This window comes from Xenopus laevis, chromosome 9_10S (genome assembly GCF_017654675.1).
Source record: "Xenopus laevis strain J_2021 chromosome 9_10S, Xenopus_laevis_v10.1, whole genome shotgun sequence".
In the NCBI taxonomy this organism is placed as follows: domain Eukaryota; kingdom Metazoa; phylum Chordata; class Amphibia; order Anura; family Pipidae; genus Xenopus; species Xenopus laevis.
Genome location: NC_054388.1, coordinates 111875573 through 111895504, shown reverse-complemented (window position 1 = coordinate 111895504; position 19932 = coordinate 111875573). Strand labels below are relative to the sequence as shown.

General features: G+C 42.6%; 1 pseudogene; it reads right to left on the bottom strand.

Annotated features, from left to right (window-relative positions):
* Positions 1–350: 350 nt before the first annotated feature.
* LOC108702351 overlaps positions 351–19932 on the bottom strand; it is a 30965-nt pseudogene continuing 11383 nt past the window's right edge.

Here is a 19932-nt window from a genome sequence, read left to right as displayed (position 1 = left end):
ATCAACAAGAACAGATTTTTCCTAATTAAAACAATAGGTAAAAGTATGTTTAGCACAAGCCCTATTCATTGTATTCACGTTGAAAAGGGGCATTTTTGTATCACATTAACATCAAACAATGTTTACTGGAAAAAAATAATATCTGAATAATGGAATCTGAGATAAAATCAAAGCAATCACACCAATAAAAAAGAGATTCTGTAAGTTCTGAAGACATCTATATATTGTTAAAATTATAATTACTCACTGAAACTTTTTACGACATAAAATTAAAAAAAAAATGCCAGGGAATGTCATCTCTTTAAGGGTTCTAGTAGAACGTTCCTCCAACAATCCATTCCAGCTATGGCTCAGCACCCCAACCAATTAGCAGCACTCAGCATTAATATCAACATGGGGTTTTGTAGGGTCACCCTGTTCAATAAAAGCATGTAAATAACAAATTGCAAATTAGCTCTGTACAATATTTTTTCCCTCTTTCCATTGTTTTTACATTTCAACATTCAATCAACAGGCTCTTTCTTATACAGTTCCAGCAACCCTAATACAAATGTTTTGTGTCCTGTAGAACAAGGCTGGAATTCTGGGGAAAATGTGGGTGATGGTGGACCCTTTATGATGTGAACCCTGGACATATTAAAGACTTCTGAGATGTACCCCGTGTCTCACAACGTAAGTAAGAAATTGATTTACAAAAGTACTCTGATGTGTACATTTATATTTTGGAATTGGTGGTGGCCGATGATGATGAGATGACTTAGAATGTGTTGAACACCAGACCCAAAGAACTGGAACAGAAATTATATTGACTTGGTTTGAATTTGTCTCAGTTCTCAAACCTCTTTGATTTTTTTCTAGCCTTGAGCTTGGGCTACAGAACAACTAGGAAAATCTGACATTGATATACAGTAATACGGGTATGGAACCTGTTATCCAGAATGCTTGGGACCTGGGGTTTTCCAGATAATGGCTCTTTCCTTAATTTGGATCTCCATACCTTAAGTCTACTAGAAAATCATGTAAACAATAAATAAGACCAATAGGCTGGTTTTGCTTCCAATAAGGATTAATTATATCTTAGTTGGGATCAAGTACAAGCTACAGTGTACTGTTTTATTATTACAAAAAAAAAGGAAATCTTTTTGAATTATTTGATTAAAATGAAGTTAATTCAGAGCTTTCAGGATAATGGGTTTCTGGGTAACAGGCCCTATACTTGCATTCCACTTCTTACAGTTTATATTTCCATTTAAGCTACAGTGTCTGAATAATAATAAAATATGAACAAAAAAAGCTCTGGGAATAAACTCACCAGAACTAAGAGCAGAGAGAGAAGATGAAGGGGATGAAGCCTTGGAATTCAAGTACAACCCGAAGCATAGATCCTATACTTTCTGAACTACTAGAGGCAGCAGGAAAAATGTTTTGCTTAATCCAGTCCACATAGGCAGGCACAGAAGTATAAACTCCAGGAAAGCCAAGTCCACAACCATATCCAAAACTCACCACTCCTACCAAGTACCACTGCTCACCCGCATGACAAACCAGAGGTCCCCTACCATCACCCTACTAAGTAAATAGTGAACAGAATATTAGTGAAATATAGCTACACATAGTTGGTGATAATAAATTAAAGATTGATTTGATATGGCCAATTGGTCCACCATATGATTGGATGGTTGATCACATACGCTTAGGAAAGCATGTTTAGATACAAGTCCTGAGCCACTGGACACCACGCTACTTATTCTTTAACAACCTGGACATATTTCATCTTATCAGCCACCTTAACCCATAAACCTGAATCATATTCCAACAGCTTTATTGGGTTTCTACTACAAGGAACTCTCCTACACACAGGTGGAAGGAACACTCAGTAGTTGTTATGGTCCGTGCCACTATTTGTGTGTCACTGATGGCTTATCAGATGCTAAATGAGTACATCAACCTTTTACCATAAAACTGCACCCACTCTTATCTAATCTGTTCCAAAAATGTTTTTTTATAACTAGTTGGTATTAAACTTTTTATTAGGGTGCTTCCCGTTATCTATTTCACTTTCTGCCATGCTCTTTGGCACATTGGCACAGCTGCAATCAGGCCAGATAAGGAAATCACTGCTTCCTCTAAGGAAAACTTTCCCCAAGGACAAACATGTTTTCATGCTGCCAGTCTGATGTAGGCCTTTATCTTCTTTAATCCCATTTTTCTTGTTGGCTTTCTTTCTTTATGCTGATAGAATCCACGAAAAGGTGGTGCCTAATGCTTAGGTCCATTTTTTCCTATGAGGCAAGGTTAAAAGCTTTTGGGATTATGTTATAAAACGTGCAAAGTTTGATACAATTGCCTAACGCAACCCATCAATAGGTAGCATTTACTGGGAATCTGTTTACAACCTTACCCCAGGTAGCACACCCCCAGAGACGGAAAAAAGCAGTCCTTGCTGTGGCGTAACTACAGTACATGATACTGGGCCCAACACCAAATTAATTTTAGGTCCCCCAACCAGGGACGAGCAAAATATTTGGCAGAGTTTTGCTGCAAAAAAAATGCCCATCGATCCCATGCCCCATCTAATTTATTGTAAAAATGGTTTGAAAAAATGTTGCACAAAAAACACCCTTTTAACTTCAATGCATTTTTGCAAATTTTCAGATTCATCCATCACTACCCCCAACATATCCAGAGATTTTACCAATATATGTTGAAATAGCTCATTAATTAGGACCTCATGGGGCCCCCTATACCTCCTGGGTCCCCTGCAGCCACAGGGTCTGCTTCCTCTGTAGTTGCACCCTGAGCCCCTGGTAACTTTAAGAACTCACATTCTATTTAATTTAATCCAGATACATTCCAAAAGCAAAAAAAAAAAATATTTTGAGGACAACGTCCTGCTAACAACTGATTCGAATTCAAAAAAAGGGAGGGCACCATAAAAATATTTCCTCCCAATCACTGTTTAGCCCTTGAGGAAAGTATGTTTTCAAGGTAAATATCCAATATACTTCCATTTGATCTATTACTTTAAGAATATCTCCTCCCCTTACTCCTAATTTGACATTTTCTTTACCTTGAAATTTTACCTGGCCAAAATCTACACTATGTTTTTGCATTATATGTTTCCCTGTGACTGAAACTCTTTTGTTATGGTAATCTCACTTATATAAATTGTTAAGATCAATAGGTATAAGGTGCTCTCTGAGGGATCTACTGTACATGTCCTGCCTACATATTGCTTACTACAGGTATATGATCCCTCATATAACTATGGATTGGAAACACTTCTCCTGTTACATTACTCTCATATATGTTTGCACACTTTACACCTATTTTTTCCACATCTACAACACCCTTTCTTTTCTATTAAATTTTTTTTTAGTTTCTCTTTTTGGACAATATAAACTGGTAGAAACATTGTTTGATATAGTTTTCCCACATCAGAAAATGTTCTATTTTCCTGAAACTACTTCTCCAAAAGATGATCCATCCTGAGAACATCCAATTTTGTTTTTCAATTATTTTTCTAATTCTCATAGACTGTTTATTATAAGTTGTAATAAAGAATGTTGATTCTGTATCACATTGTTTTCTTTTCCTGTTATCCATTTTTCTACTATTTTCCCTATTTGTCTTTAATAACTAAATTGTATAGAGGTTGCTACTGCTCTCTCATAAGCCTTCCTAATAGATGTCTCATCATATTCCCATTCCAAAAGTTTATCCCAGAGTGCCATTGCCTGATTCTGGGAGGCATCCCAAGTGGTGCAGATCCATCTAAGACTTAGGAACCCACAGGGTTGCCCACCAGGACTGTCCATTGATGGCAACTATCTGCACGTAACAATGTATTTTGGTATCTGGTTTCACTTACAGTATACATCACATTTTATACCATCATTCAAAGTTCCCATCAAGTAAATATCTAAGAAATCAATTGTATCCCTATGTGCTGTATACAGTATGTGAACCGTAAATTGTGTCAGTGTTACAGTAATCCACAAAATTCAAAGATAACTGTCCAGTGCCTTTCCAAATCAAATCATCTATACAACAAAAATAAGATATAATATTCTGTCTGAAGGGGTTATTCCATGCATAGATGTGGGACCCCCACCAACCAATAACTAGGTTGGCATATGTGGGGCAAATTTTGCCCCCATTGAGGTGCCACGTCACTGGAGGATTAAAACCCCATCAAACTTAAAAAACTGATGTATCAATAAGTATTCAATACTCAATAAGATAAACTCCTGTGTAGTCCCATCATATATTCCAGAGTATTGAGACCAAATTTGTATTGCTTGTAAACCTATTGCATGTTTGATACTTATATATAATGAAGTTACACCTAATGTGTTAGCTAACTATATCCTTCCACCCAGGGAATGTCCTGTACTATTTGTAAATAATGCCCTGTATCTCTCAAATATGATGGTAATGCTTTTACAATTGGCTGTAGCAATATGTCCATCACATAAGTTTATTTTTCATTTAGGCTGTAGATGCCTGAAATAATGGGTCTGCCTTTGATGTTCTCCAGTCCATAATACACTTTTGGTAATACCGGAAAAATTGGTATTGGGGTACTGACCACTATGTCATCAAGTTGATCTTCAGAAAAGACCTTTGCCACCACCCCGAAGTGAAAGGTATGTCCTGTAGCATCACAGTGTAATGGTTCATAGGGTTCACAATCATCTAATTGTCTAGAACATTCCTTAAAATAATTCAATGTATTTCATCACAACAACAGAGACTTCTTTAATGGAATCTTTAATTATAATATCCCTATTGTCTCTCAGTTGTTTTAAAGCCTTTTACTCACTAGAGTTTGTTATTAATCCAAATATATGTCTCTTTTAGTTCAGAGGCAGCCTGCCAGGGATTTAATGGCTTCAGCAAGATAACAATGGTCTTGCATTTGTTCTGGTACCCAAAAGATACACATAACACTAAATTAAAAGAACGACTAAGTCCAAAAATGTAACATTTCTGGTTATTCATAGACTTAAAAGTAGGTCCTTGGTGTGGAATTGCGCAAAGGGGACTTTATTCTAAACAGAGACCTAAATACAAATGTAACAGAAGGCAGTGAATATGTATGTATATTTGTATGTGTATTTTTATTTGTAAAGCGCTCCTCGAGGGCAAAGCACTGTAGAAAAAAACAATAAATTAGTAGTAACAAACAAGGGGTCATTGGAATAAAAAGTAACAATAAGTGCATTATTAGAAATACAATTCACATAAATATAAAAAATATAATTACAATACAGATTAAGTGCTCAGTGTCAAGGAAACAAAAGGCTAGAGGACCCTACCCCGTAGAGCTTACAGTCTAAATGGGAGGGTAACATACAGACACAATTCAGAGGGGTATTAAGGTGCTGTGGGTTACAGTTTGTTACACTGTTATATAAGTGCCAGTTCAGCTGTTATCCAGGTGCTCCCAGAGGGAGACTTTGAGTTTTGTTTTAAAAACACTGAAGGAGGATTCTCTCCTGAGAGATTCAGGAATGGCATTCCAAATATAAGGAGTCGCAAGAGAGAAGGGTTTGATACGGGAAACAGCAGTAGTAGTGGGGGGTACAACCAAGCGGTTGCTCTGAGAGGAGGGGAGTAGTGATGGGCGAATCTGTCGCGTTTCGCTTCGCCGAATAATTCGCGAAACGAGTCGCGCGGCCCGATTTTGTCGCGCGTCAAAATATTTTGTCGCGGACGCGTGTATATGTTTTAACGCGCGACGTTATTTTTGACGCGCAGTGCAATTTGATGAAGCCCATCTTCTATGGGTGTTTTGTTTGTATAACCTTTTTTCATCTTTGGGCCTACAAATAAAAATTTTCCCCTTAGTTTCAAGCTTTGTAGTCTGTGATGATAAATGAACATGGTATCTTTTGCTTTGTGTCTGAATGTGCTGAATTGGATTGGACTCCATGGGAAGACCAATACACATGCGTGTTTCACTTAGTATACTGCTACACACATGCCCTGCATTGTTAGAGGACTCCTATCTTGAAAAAATGGCTCCCATTTTGCAAGTTTCTTAAACTTTTTTTTTTCCCAAACAGAAGACGTTTGCCAAATAATGAGGCAGTAGTAGCAACAGCAGCGGCAACAACAGTCATGTTGTAACTTTTAATCAACTCTATATTAGAGCCAGAAGAATTAAATGAGGCAGGCCTCAAACAGAGAAGACTTTTGCCAAATAACGAGGCATTAGCAGCAACAGCAGAGTCAGCAACAGTCATGTTGCGACTTTTAATCAACTCTATATTAGAGCCAGAAGAATTAAATGAGGCAGGCCCCAAACAGAGAAGACTTTTGCCAAATAACGAGGCATTAATAGCAACAGCAGTGGCAGCAACAGTCATTTTGTAACTTGTAACTTTTAATCAACTCAATATTAGAGCCAGAAGAATTAAATGAGGCAGGCCCCAAACAGAAGACATTAGCCGCAAAATTGTAAGAAAAATATTTAGAAGCCATGTTAGGCCTCAACCCCCAGAAGAAATTAGCCAACTTAGCGGCAAAATTATAAGCAACATATTTAGAAGCCATGTTAGGCCTCAACCAGAAGAAATTAGCCAACAATGTGGCAGTATTCGAAGAAACATTTTTAGAAGCCATGTTAGGCCTCAACCAGAAGAAATTAGCCAACTTAGCGGCAAAATTATAAGCAACATATTTAGAAGCCATGTTAGGCCTCAACCAGAAGAAATTAGCCAACAATGTGGCAGTATTCGAAGAAACATATTTAGAAGCCATGTTAGGCCTCAACCAGAAGAAATTAGCCAACTTAGCGGCAAAATTATAAGCAACATATTTAGAAGCCATGTTAGGCCTCAACCAGAAGAAATTAGCCAACATTGTGGCAGTATTTGAGAAAACATTTTTAGAAGCCATGTTAGGCCTCAACCAGAAGAAATTAGCCAACTTAGCGGCAAAATTATAAGCAACATATTTAGAAGCCATGTTAGGCCTCAACGAGAAGAAATTAGCCAACATTGTGGCAGTATTTGAGAAAACATTTTTAGAAGCCATGTTAGGCCTCAACCAGAAGAATTTAGCCAACTTAGCGGCAAAATTATAAGCAACATATTTAGAAGCCATGTTAGGCCTCAACCAGAAGAAATTAGCCAACAATGTGGCAGTATTCGAAGAAACATTTTTAGAAGCCATGTTAGGCCTCAACCAGAAGAAATTAGCCAACTTAGCGGCAAAATTATAAGCAACATATTTAGAAGCCATGTTAGGCCTCAACCAGAAGAAATTAGCCAACAATGTGGCAGTATTCGAAGAAACATATTTAGAGGCCATGTTAGGCCTCAACTACTAAAAAAATTTGCCGACAATGCAGCAGTAGTATCTACGATAGCAGTAGGAGCTTTGATAGGCCCCCACCATAAAAAAATTGCCGACAATGCAGCACAGCAGCAGTACTACTAGGGCTAGTAGCAGGCTACAGCAGCAGCAGCAGCAGCAGCAAGGGCAGCAGGTGCAGACAGATGGGGAATGGGCAATACTACTGAGGAGGAGAGTATGGGCAGCAATGGAGAGAGGAGGATAAATCTGTGGAGGAGAAGGAGGAGAGGAGGCTAGTCTCTGCTGTCTGCAATGGGCACTTGGATATCCCCGCTTATCCATGCCTCATTCATTTTAATGAATGTCAGCTTATCCACGCTGCCAGTGGATAGCCGTGTCCGCTTCTCAGTGACCACCCCACCTGCGGCACTGAAGACACGCTCTGACAGGACACTGGCAGGGGGGCAAGCCAGCACCTCCAGAGCGTACTGTGCCAGTTCTGGCCACTGGTCGAGCCTCGAGACCCAATAATGCATGGGGTCATCGTCAGGGCGAATGGCATCCTGCACGCTGACTGACCCCATGTAGTCAGCCACCATGTGCTCCACCCGCTGCTGGTGGTGGCTTTGGGTGCTGACTGGGCCTGCTGCTGGCCGTTGAGGCTCGAAAAAGCTCTTCCACACACCCATGAGATCTCCGCCCTTGCTGCTGCTGCTGCTGCTGCTAGGCCCCTGTCTCTGCTGGGTGTGTGGAGTAGTGGAGGCCTGAGAAGTGTCAGACTAGGGGAAGGCCTCCACTAATTTTGAGCACAGAGCCTTCCTCAATTGACCCATCCTCCTCTCTCTCTGGCTGGGTACAAGGAACTCCCCCACCTTTCCCTTGTACCGTGGGTCAAGCAAAGTAGCCACCCAATAATCCTCCCGGTCTTTGATAGAACAGACCCGGGGATCGCTTCGGAGGCAAGTCTGCATATGGGCAGCCATGTAAAAGAGGTGCCCCGACCAACCTCTTCTTGACTGCCCTCCAGATGCAGCAGGTCATCTGGCTCGACCTGCCCCTGCTCTGTACCCTCCCAGCCGCGGACAATAGCTGGGGTGGTTGGGTGGCATGTGCCCTGCTCCCCATGCTGCACAGGCACCCAGTCCTCCTCTCCCTCATCCTCCTCATCAGGCACCATCTCCTCCTCAGCTCCCTCTGCCTGCCTACGGGGCCTACTCTCCTCCTCCTCCTCAGGCACGTCACCCTCCTCTAGCAGCCCATCCAACGTGCGCTTGAGGAGGAACACCAGGGGTATGACATCGCTAAGACACGCATTGTCCCTGCTAACAAAGCGTGTCGCCTGCTCAAAGGGGGCAAGTACTTGGCAGAGCTGCCTCATTTGCTGCCACTGCTCTGCACTAAAGTACCCCAAATCCGCCCCCTGAGTACCCCTGGCACTGTGCTCCAGCAGGTAATTGCTGACCGCCCAGCGCTGCTCTACGAGGCGCTCCACCATGTGCAGGGTGGAATTCCAGCGCGTCGGCAGGTCACAGATGAGCCGGTGGGGTGGCAGACTATGCTGCCGCTGCATCCGTGCCAAAGACGCGCTGGCGGTGGGGGACCTGCGAAAATGGGCACATACCCTACGTACCTTCTCCAGCATGTCACCCAACCCTTGGTAGCTCTTGAGGAAGCGCTGCACCACAAGGTTGAGGACATGTGCAAAGCAAGGCATGTGGGTCAGGTGCCCTAGGCGGATGGTGGCCAGCAGGTTGCGACCGTTGTCGCAAACAATATTACCTGCTTGGAGCTGGCGGGGAGTGAACCAGCGCTGCACCTGAGTCTGGAAGGCAGCCATGAGCTCAGGTGCAGTATGACTCCTCTCGCCCAGGGAGAGGAGTTGCAGCACAGCCTGACATCGCCTGTGCTGCACTGAAGCGTAGCTGCGGGGACGCTTCAGGGGTGGCTCATCCATAGTGGAGGAGGAGGAGGAAGTGGACATGTGGGGTTTGCCCTGTACCCCACGGGGAGGCACCTGTAGCCTGAGGGGAGCGCCCCGGCTTGCACCCTCCCCAGCACTCATGAGGGTGACCCAGTGCGCAGTGTAGGTTATGTACCTCCCCTGCCCATGCCTGCTGGTCCACGTGTCAGTGGTGCAGTGCACCCTGCCGCCAACAGCATGATCCAGCGACAGGGACACATTCTCAACCACATGCTGGTGGATGGCAGGGACAGCCTTCCTGGCAAAATAATGGCGGCTGGGGATCCGCCAGTTAGGGGCAGCGCAAGCCATCAGCTGTCGGAAGGGGGCTGCTTCGACTAGCTGATAGGGCAGCAGCTGCACTGCCAGAAGCTTTGCCAGGCAGCCATTAAGCCTCTGCACTTGGGGGTGGCTGGGGGAGAGAGGCGTCTTGCGGCTGAGGAACTGGGGGAGGGAAACCTGGCGGGACAGGGGCCGCATTGAGGAGGAGGAGGCTGCAGAAGAGGCTGAGCTACACAGTGGCTGCCTCCGACTGTGAGCCCCAGAATCCTCTTCACCTGCTGCAGGGTCTGGGGAGCTAGCACTTCTTCCCTGAGGAATGGGAGGAGGTGGACAGGAAGCACCACTGCCACCCGGTGCCCTGCCACTTTGGTGCTGCTCCTATGTCATCCTGTGATGACGTTTCATATGGGAACTTAAAGCTGATGTTCCCATATGTGACCCTGCCTGCCCCCTTCGAACCTTCTGCCGGCAGAGCTGGCACACTGCTATTGCCTGGTCCTCTGCCTGGCACGTGAAAAAAGCCCACACTGCTGAAGTGCGGGCCACTGCCTTGCCTGCTGTGGAGGGTTGAGGATGGTCCCCACCCGTACGCACATAGGCTTTGGACCTAGGCGCAGTGCTGCCCTGTTGCCTGCCCCCCCTAGCAGTGGTCGGTGGAGCCGGCTCTTCATCCTCATCAACAACAAACAGTTCCCCCCCTGAACTGCTGCTGTTATCCTCTGGAGCCGGCTCCCAGGGTCTGTCCCTGTCATCGTCCTCCCCCAGACCAGACCCTGCCTCATAAATGGCATCAATACCCACATCCAGCATGCTGGTGTCTGACCCCACACCAGCAACTTGCTGCCCCTGCCATAAGGGGACCCTGCCCAATATCCCCTATTGATGTGGGCTGTGACATGACCACCTCCTCCTCTTCATCAGACATGAATGCCCCCCCCATTCCTGCCTGATCATCAAAAAGATCCAGGGTGTCTGGGCCCAAGTCCACCTCAGGATCAAATAAGAGGGATGGGGTGTCATCCCACACTGAGCTAGCAGGTGATGCCACCTCCTGCCGCTCACTGGTGCCTGCTGCAGATGAGGTAGCCTGGGTCAGCCAGTCTACCACTGCCTCTGCCTGCTGCGACCATATGGGTCGCGAAGCAGTGGCAAAAAAATCGGGCACAGTCCTACGTGGACCAGTTGCCCCGCTGCTGCGACCCACAGCCACCTGCTGCTGTGGCATTTGCTGCTGCTGTTGTTGCGGCTGCTGCTGCTGTTGTTGCGGCTGCTGTTGTTGCAGCTGCTGCTGCTGTTGTTGTTGCAGCTGCTGCTGTTGTTGTTGCAGCTGCTGCTGTGATGGCAGCTGCTTTGATGGCAGCTTGTGCTGCGACTGATTTACAGTGCCCAGACTGGGCATGGCACATGGCTGTTGTGGGGTTGGATGCCCACGGCCAGCACCACGGCCTCTTCCTCGGCCACCCCTCCCTATCCCACCCTTCTTCCCACCACCACCACCACCCATCCCTAACCCACCCTTCTTCCCCACCACCACCACCACCACCCATCCCCCCTCTCCCACGGCCCGTCATATTGGGCAACAAAACTTAAAAAAAAATATATATATATAAGGGGGGGTTTGGATATTTCGGGGAAGGAAAGGAGAAAAAAATAAAACCCTCAACTAAATCCCCTCAGCAGAAGTGTGCACCCACAAGGAGTACACACACCAGCACAGACAAAGACAAAGACAGTTAGCCCTAAAAAGGGCTATTGGGTGGTGAGCAGGCAAGCAGAAGAGGGAAAACAGTAAAACTGAAATCCACAACCTCCACTTGCACTGACTCAGAAAAAAAAAAAGCTCTCTACACAATCTCCACTAGCTAAATCACACACAAATCTCTCACTATCCTGCTCTCTCTACTCTACCAGAAACGCCACGAGTAATGGCCGCCTCTGCAGCTCCTTATATAGCCAGTGGGTTGGCTCAGGGATGGCTCACATCTTATTGGCTGCTGTGGGTGATGTTTAGTTTTGTCGCGCGTCTTTTTGTTTTGACGCGCATTAGCGGCGTCGCGGCTCGTCGCGTGACGAAAATTTCGACGCGCGGCGAAACGAGTCGCGAGGCGAATTTTTGCCGCAATTTCGCGAAAAATTCGCCCGCGGCGAAACGCAGAAATTCGCCGCGAATTTAACCATGGCGAATTTATTCGCCCATCCCTAGAGGGGAGGTTTCGGGCAGGAACATATAGAGAGACAAGAGATGAGATGTAGTTAGGTGCAGAGGAATGAAGGGAGGGTTATGAGGAGGAGTTTATAAGATATTCTTTGTTTTATAGGAAGCCATGATAAGGACTTCAGCAGGGGAGGGGCCTGTACCTTTTGGATGAGAGGAGGAGAATTCTGGCAGCAGTGTTTAATACAGACTGTAGAGGGGAGAGATGGGAGTTAGGGAGACCAGTTAGTAGAAGGTTACAGTAATCTAGTCGGGATATGATGAGAGCATGCATGAGTGTCTTGGATGTATCAGGTGAAAGGAAGGGATGGATTTTGGCAATATTGTGTAAGAAAAAGTGACAGGTTTTGACAGTGGTGTTAATATGATCAGAGAAGGAGAGAGAGGAGTCAAAGATTCCCCCCAGACAGTGAGATGAGTTGACAGGATTAATGAGCCATCAATAGATATAGTAAATATGGGAGTAGGACCAGGCTTAGGTGGAAAGATGATAAGTTCAGTTTTTGTTAGGTTGAGTTTGAGGTGGCGCTGGTTCATCCAATTTGATATAGCCAGGAGGCAGTTAGAGATCTGAGCCTCTGTTTCAGCTGTTAATGAAGGGGTGGATAAATATATTGGGGTATCATCAGCATACAGATGATAATTAAAGCCAAATGAATGGATGAGATCTCCCAAAGACAGAGTGTACAGGGAGAACAACTTTGGCAAAAATAATATAAATGCAAGTTATACACTAAATGGCAGTGTGTTGGGAGTTTCCTTAAATGAGAAGGATCTAGGGGTCTTTGTAGATAACACGTTGTCTAATTCTGGGCAGTGTCGTTCTATGGCTACTAAAGCAAATAAAGTTCTGTCTTGCATAAAAAGCATTAACTCAAGGGATGAAACATAATTATGTCTCTTTATAGGTCCCTGGTGAGGCCTCATCTGGAGTATGGGGGCAGTTTTGGACTCCAGTCCTTAAGAGGGATATAAATGAGCTGGAGAGAGTGCAGAGACTAAGTGCAACTAAACTGGTTAGAGGGAGGGAAGAGTTAAATTATGAGGGTAGACTGTCAAGGTTGGGGTTGTTTTCTCTGGAAAAAAGGCGCTTGCGAGGGGACATGATTAGACTTTACAAGTACATTAGAGGACATTATAGACAAATAGCAGGGGACCTTTTTACCCATAAAGAGAATCACGTACCAGAGGCCTCCCCTTTAGACTAGAGGAAAAGAAGTTTCATTTAAAGGAACAGAGTAGGGGGTTCATCACAGTGAGGACAGTGAGGTTGTGGAATGCACTGCCGGGTGATGATTCAGTTAATGACTATAAGAGGGACTTGGATGATTTCTTGGACAGACATAATACAAAGGCTATTGTGATACTAAACTCTATAGTTAGTATAGGTATGGGTATATAGAATTTAATTAAAAGTAGGGAGGGGTGTGTGTATAGGGCTGGGTTTTCATTTGGAGGGGTTGAACTTGATGGACTTTGTCTTTTTTCAACCCAATTTAACTATGTAACTAACTATGTAACAGTGGACCAATTACGGAGCCTTGCGGCACCCCCACATAAGGGTGACATTTATTGTGCTGCGAAAATATTACCGTACATAAATATGCAAACATACGCCTCATTCCGATGTAATCTGCTTATGGCGATTAAATAATTTTGTTGCTTATTTATGAAGGTATGTTTACGATACTTGTGAATGTGTATCGTATTTTTCCAACGATTGGTCAGCGCACTGAATCGCACTTTGATGCAGATATTATTATGTGAAAATCAGTGAATAACATGTCATGTTACTGCGTATGAGCATTACCACCGTTTTCATAGCATTCACTGGTGCTAATGCGCATTCTCTGCCATTTACGTCACGTTTTGTTATAAGGCATGGTTGAAATATTGCTTATCTTCGCAAAACACACATTTCTCATTGTGAAGGAATTGTAATGGCGGCTGATGATAATTCTGAAAGTGGTGGTCATACAACAAAGGCCGGAAGAAATATCAAATTCACCTTCGATGAGAACTGTGCTTTGGTAGACAAGGTTGTTCAGTATTATGATCACATTTATGGACATTTAGCTCCAAAAATCTCTCAGGGCCATAAAAGAGCTCTTTGACTGAGAATATGTGACGCAGTTAATGCAGTGGGTGCACATCCACGAACAATTGACAATTGCAAGAAAAGAGTCAGTCCATTTCTCAAAAGAGCAAACAGATTTTTTTATATTCAATTTTGAAATCTGACATGGGGCTAGATATTTTGTCAATATCCCAGCTGCCCCATGTCATGTGACTTGTGCCTGCACTTTAGGAGAGAAATGCTTTATGGCAGGCTACTGTTTTTCCTTCTCAATGTAACTGAATGTGTCTCAGTTAGACATGGGTTTTTACTATTGAGTGTTGTTCTTAGATCTACCAGGCAGCTGTTATCTTGTGTTAGGGAGCTGCTATCTGGTTACCTTCCCATTGTTCTTTTGTTTGGCTGCTGGGGGGGGAAAAGGGAGGGGGTGATATCACTCCAACTTGCAGTACAGCAGTAAAGAGTGATTGAAGTTTATCAGAGCACAAGTCACATGACTTGGGGCAGCTGGGAAATTGACAAAATGTCTAGCCCCATGTCAGATTTCAAAATTGAATATAAAAAAATCTGTTTGCTCCTCCAGATTTATCTAGACATCTAAATCTGGCTTTTAACAATCCAAATGTTCTTTCAATTACTGATCGTGTGCTGTGCCATGGACGACATCCGTAACCAGAGTCACCTTAGACAATAAAGAAAGAATATATACATCATATATACTATATATGCATTAATATACACATTATACTAATTAAAAGGGAAATGTTGCGAAAAAGAATATTTAATATAAGCTTTCTCATACTGAAATAAGAAACTTTCTAAATACAAGCAATTAAGAAATCTGCATTGTTTCTGAAATAATCAAGTTTATCTTCACTATCCCTCTCTCAGCATCTGTTTCTCTTCATTCTCTCTTCATGCAGCAGTTGGGTGTCAGATATTCATTGACAGTTAGATCCAATATATCTTATAGGGGGGCTCCTTTCCTAGCAGATGAATTAGAGCTCACTCAAATAACTGATTCCAGTACAAACAAAATGTAATAAAATAACTGCCATTTGTACAAATTCTGCATGTAGAGAGACATAATGTCTGGTGAGTTTAATAGCGTGAGCTCTAATACATTTTCTAGGCAAAAGGAGCCTCCCCATAAGATATATTGGATCATTCATGTGACGCGCAATTTCTGCATAAAGAAAGAATGAGAAGAAACAGATGCTGAGAGAGGAATAGTGGAAAAAATGTAAAACTGATTGCATTTACAGTTTCTTACTTCAGTATGAGGAATCTTATATTAAATTTAAATTTTTGCTATAGTTCCCCTTTAACTAAAAGCTGAACCACCCCTTTATTAAATTTTTTGACTTTTTTTTGTTAGCTAATCTGAAAGCTCATTTGCATCATATGCTTTTGTTATGTAAGTTATTTACAAGAAGAAAGTTACCAGCACTCAGGGTCTTATTTTGCAGGAAAACCTTGCTTTATGTCAGTGCGGTGGGCTACTTCGACTTCGACTTCAACTTTGAATCGAAGGATTCGAACTAAAAATCGTTCGACTATTCAACCATTCAATAATCGAAGTACTGTCTCTTTAAGAAAAACTTCGACCCGCTAGTTCGCCACCTAAAAGCTACCGGACCCAATGTTAGCCATAGGCTTGGCTAAATTTTTTTGGTCGAAGGATAATCCTTCGATCGTTGGATTAAAATCCTTCGAATCGTTCAATCGAACGATTATTCCTTCGATCGTTCGATCGCAGTATTTGTACAAAATCCTTCGATTTTGGAAGTTAAAGAATTTTCATTCCCAGTCGAATATCGAGGGTTAATTAACCCTCGATATTCGACCCTTGATGAATTTGCCCCTAAATGTATATTTAGGGTGATCAATTAAAATTTCAACGTAGAAAATTATAAAAATATCTATACAGTGTAAGTGTAAGCAGTATAATAAATCCACCCCCTTCCAGGCATATTAAAAAAAATGTTTTAAATATGAATAAAGTGCAGTTCATTGATTAAAATCCCATGTTCATTAAACAGAAAAGACAGTGATTGCATATGATCCAAAAATCCTGTAGTGAGTCCAATTAAAAAGTCAGTGTAGGCAATAGCTTTTATAAACATACAGCCCATCCATAAGGCTTAATGCAATAATGTAACAAGCAGTGGTATTGGGAAATAGCTCAATAGCTTGTAGCAGCCATTGATATTACATTCATTTGGCAACAGTTGTAACTATAAAGATCATTATCGTAACAAAGTAGAAAACTCACCCTGTCTGTACAGGAAAGGAGAGGGGGGATTTTTACCTATCCCTGGATATTGATCAGCGCTTATCTGTTAAAGAAAAAAGAGAAACAGTAAAGAAGTTTCACAAAAAGCAGGACAAATTATATTCTTCATTGAGGCCTTTAGGGCATCTGGATTGCAATAGCCAAATCCAAAAACATTCCCTCTGGAGTAATCGACTTTTTTTTATCCTGGCCCTGTTTTATCTTAACCTTCTCTAGAATTTGCCTTGATGTCCCTGTATGTGGAAATGTCCCGCTAGTAGTGTTTAGCTTGTGTAATTGGTGGTTGATAATTCCTTATTGTGCATATGTGTTTATGTTCATTAAGGGGCCGATTCACGAAATTCGAGTGAAGGGTTCGAATGAAAAAAAATTCAAATTTCGAAGTTTTTTTGGGGTACTTCGACCATCGAATGGACTACTTCGACCTTCGACTACGAAAATTGACCGATTCGAACTAAAAATCGTTCGACTATTCGACCATTCGATAGTCGAAGTACTGTCCCTTTAAGAAAAACTTCGACCCCCTATGTTAGCCTATGGGGAAGGTCCCCATAGGCTTGCCTGGGATTTTTTGATCGAAAGATTTTTCTTCGATCGTTGGATTAAAATCCTTCGAATCGTTCGATTCAAAGGATTTAATCGTTCGATCGAATGAAAAATCCTTCGATCGATCGATCGCAGGATTTGCGCAAAATCGTTCGACTTCGATATTCTAAGTCGAACGATTTTAGTTCCTAGTCGAATATCGAGGGTTAATTAACCCTTGATATTCGACCCTTCGTGAATCGGCCCCTAAGTCTGATGTTCATGGGTCTAGATGTCTGGCCCACGTAAGCCAATCCGCTTTGGGCATTTAATACAATATATCACATCACTTGTATCACATGTGAAAAACCCTTTTACTTTATGTTTGGAACCAAGTCATGGATGTGTCACAGTGTCTCCAGGTATTAAACCATTACAATGCCCACAGTTTGTGCATGGGAAAGTCCCATTAGTAGTACTGGGATTGGCAAATGTATAACCTGATCCATCTGCAGGTTTAGATTTAATAAGGTCACCAATATTTTTCCCTCGTAAAATTGTACTGTAACGGTTTAATACCTGGAGACACTGTGACACATCCATGACTTGGTTCCAAACATAAAGTAAAAGGGTTTTTCACATGTGATACAAGTGATGTGATATATTGTATTAAATGCCCATGGGGATTGGCTTACGTGGGCCAGACATCTAGACCCATGAAAATCAGACTTAATGAACATAAATGCACAATAAGGAATTATCAACCACCAATTACACAAGCTAATCCTGCTGGTTATAAATTGAATGAGAAAACTAACAAGAAACACTACTAACTGGACTTTTCCACATACAGGGACATCAAGTGTCACAGCTCCGATGGCAAATTCCAGAGAAGGTTAAGATAAAACAGGGCCAGGATATAGAAAGTCGATTACTCCAGAGGGAATGCTTTTGGATTTGGCTATTGCAATCCAGATGCCCTAAAGGCCTCAATGAAGAATATAATTTGTCCTGCTTTTTGTGAAACTTCTTAACTGTTTCTCTTTTTTCTTTAACAGATAAGCGCTGATCAATATCCAGGGATAGGTAAAAATCCCCCCTCTCCTTTCCTGTACAGACAGGGTGAGTTATCTACTTTGTTACGATAATGATCTTTATAGTTACAACTGTTGCCAAATGAATATAATATCAATGTTTGCTACAAGCTATTGAGCTATTTCCCAATACCACTGCTTGTTACATTATTGCATTAAGCCTTATGGATGGGCTATATGTTTAAAAGAGCTATTGCCTACACTGACTTTTTAATTGGACTCACTACAGGATTTTTGGATCATATGCAATCACTGTCTTTTCTGTTTAATGAACATTGGATTTTAATCAATGAACTGCACTTTATTCATATTTTTTAAAAAAAATTCTAATATGCCTGGAAGGGGCTGGATTTATTATATTGCTTACACTAACACTGTATAGATTTTTTTATAATTTCGTACGTTGAAATTTTAATTGATCACCCTAAATATACATTATGTGTAACACGGGATCCGTATGTTTGATAAAGGGGCGTGGCCCCCCAACAATTGTATCACCGCTCTGAAATAAAGCAAGGTTTTCTACAAACTAAGACCGTGAGTGCTGGTAACTTTCTTCTTGTACATTGAATAGGAAGCTGCCGAAAATTCCACTATCAAGCACCAGGCGACTCTACAGGAGGGTGTCGTGGGTGTGCGTCCGCTCTCACAAATTTGTTTGATGTAAGTTATTTAGGCATGAATTGTAATGCATTCACAGATATACTTACCTAGTCACCAATAGGGATGCACCGAATCCACTATTTTGGATTTGGCCAAACCCCCGAATCCTTTGTGAAAGATTCGGCCGAATACCGAACCGAATCTGAACCCTAATTTGCATATGCAAATTAGGGGTGGGAAGGGGAAAACATTTTTTACTTCCTCGTTTTCTGACAAAAAGTCACGTGATTTCCCTCCCGCCCCTAATTTGCATATGCAAATTAGGGTTCGGATTCGGTTCAGCCAGGCAGAAGGATTCGGCCGAATCCGAATCCTGCTGAAAAAGGCCGAATCCTGGCCGAATCCCGAACCGAATCCTGGATTCCTTGCATCCCTAGTAACCAACCATCTGGCATGTGTCCATCTTCAAATTTTTGAAATAAGGAAGACTGACGAAGAACATACGAGTCATGTGTAGAACCTGGGAATCCTGATTTAACACTCATTATCCTATGTTTACCATCACAGACCATCTGTACATTTATTGAGTGGAAGACCATGTTGAGGAGGCCGCAGTGGAACGTGTGTACAATCAATTGCACCTAACACATTGGGCATTGCAGCTATTCGGAAAAATTCCATTTTTACATCATCCCATTGTGCTCTGTTTTGAGGGAAATGAATGTATTCCTTAGCTTTAAGTGCAATTCCTGTTAAAACAATTCATAAATACCTTGAAAAGGTTGGTTGACTTATGCCTGAAACAATAGATGTGACAGCCTGAAAAGAACCTGTTGCTAAAAAGTGTAACACAGCCAGTAATTTTACTTGTCCAGGTACTGCATGTGTCAAAGGTTTCTTTTATATTATTCTATAAGCTGAGTATAGCTTCTCTGTTTAGGTGATATCTCTGAACTATCTCACGTAGGTTGTCAAGGTTAGTTCTTTCCAGACAGGGCCGGATTTATATAGTGGGCGCCCCAAGGCCCACTACCGTTCTTCGCCCCTGTCCCCTCCAGGCGGAGAGGAGCAATGAGGATTGGCGCACGGGAAATTAAAAAAATGATTGTATCTCCTGCGCATCCCCAGTGTTTTTGAACCAATGTGGGTGTGGTTGGGCAGCATGTCGCCCCCCTAAAATCCTGCCACCCTAGGCCCGGGCCTAGGTGGCCTTTCACAAATCCGGGCCTGTTTCCAGAAATAGTCTAGGCCTTCTGACTTTAACAATATTCTGGTGGTTGCCAGCGTTGTTGCTTCTAGAGGTCATACTGACACGCTGTCTTCTGTGGATTATGGTTCTTCTTGCTAATGAAATCGATAGGTCTGACATAATCATTTCCGTTATTCTAACAGACTATGCATCACACAATAACGCTACGCACGCAACTACCACAATCACGCGAGATTTTTTCATGTGTAATAGAGATAACACTGGACAACAGAAGAATGGAGCAACAATCTGTGTTAGCAAAAAAAAAAAATTCACCCTTGAGGATCTGCATTTTATGGTTGACTACCTAGATAAGTATACTGTAC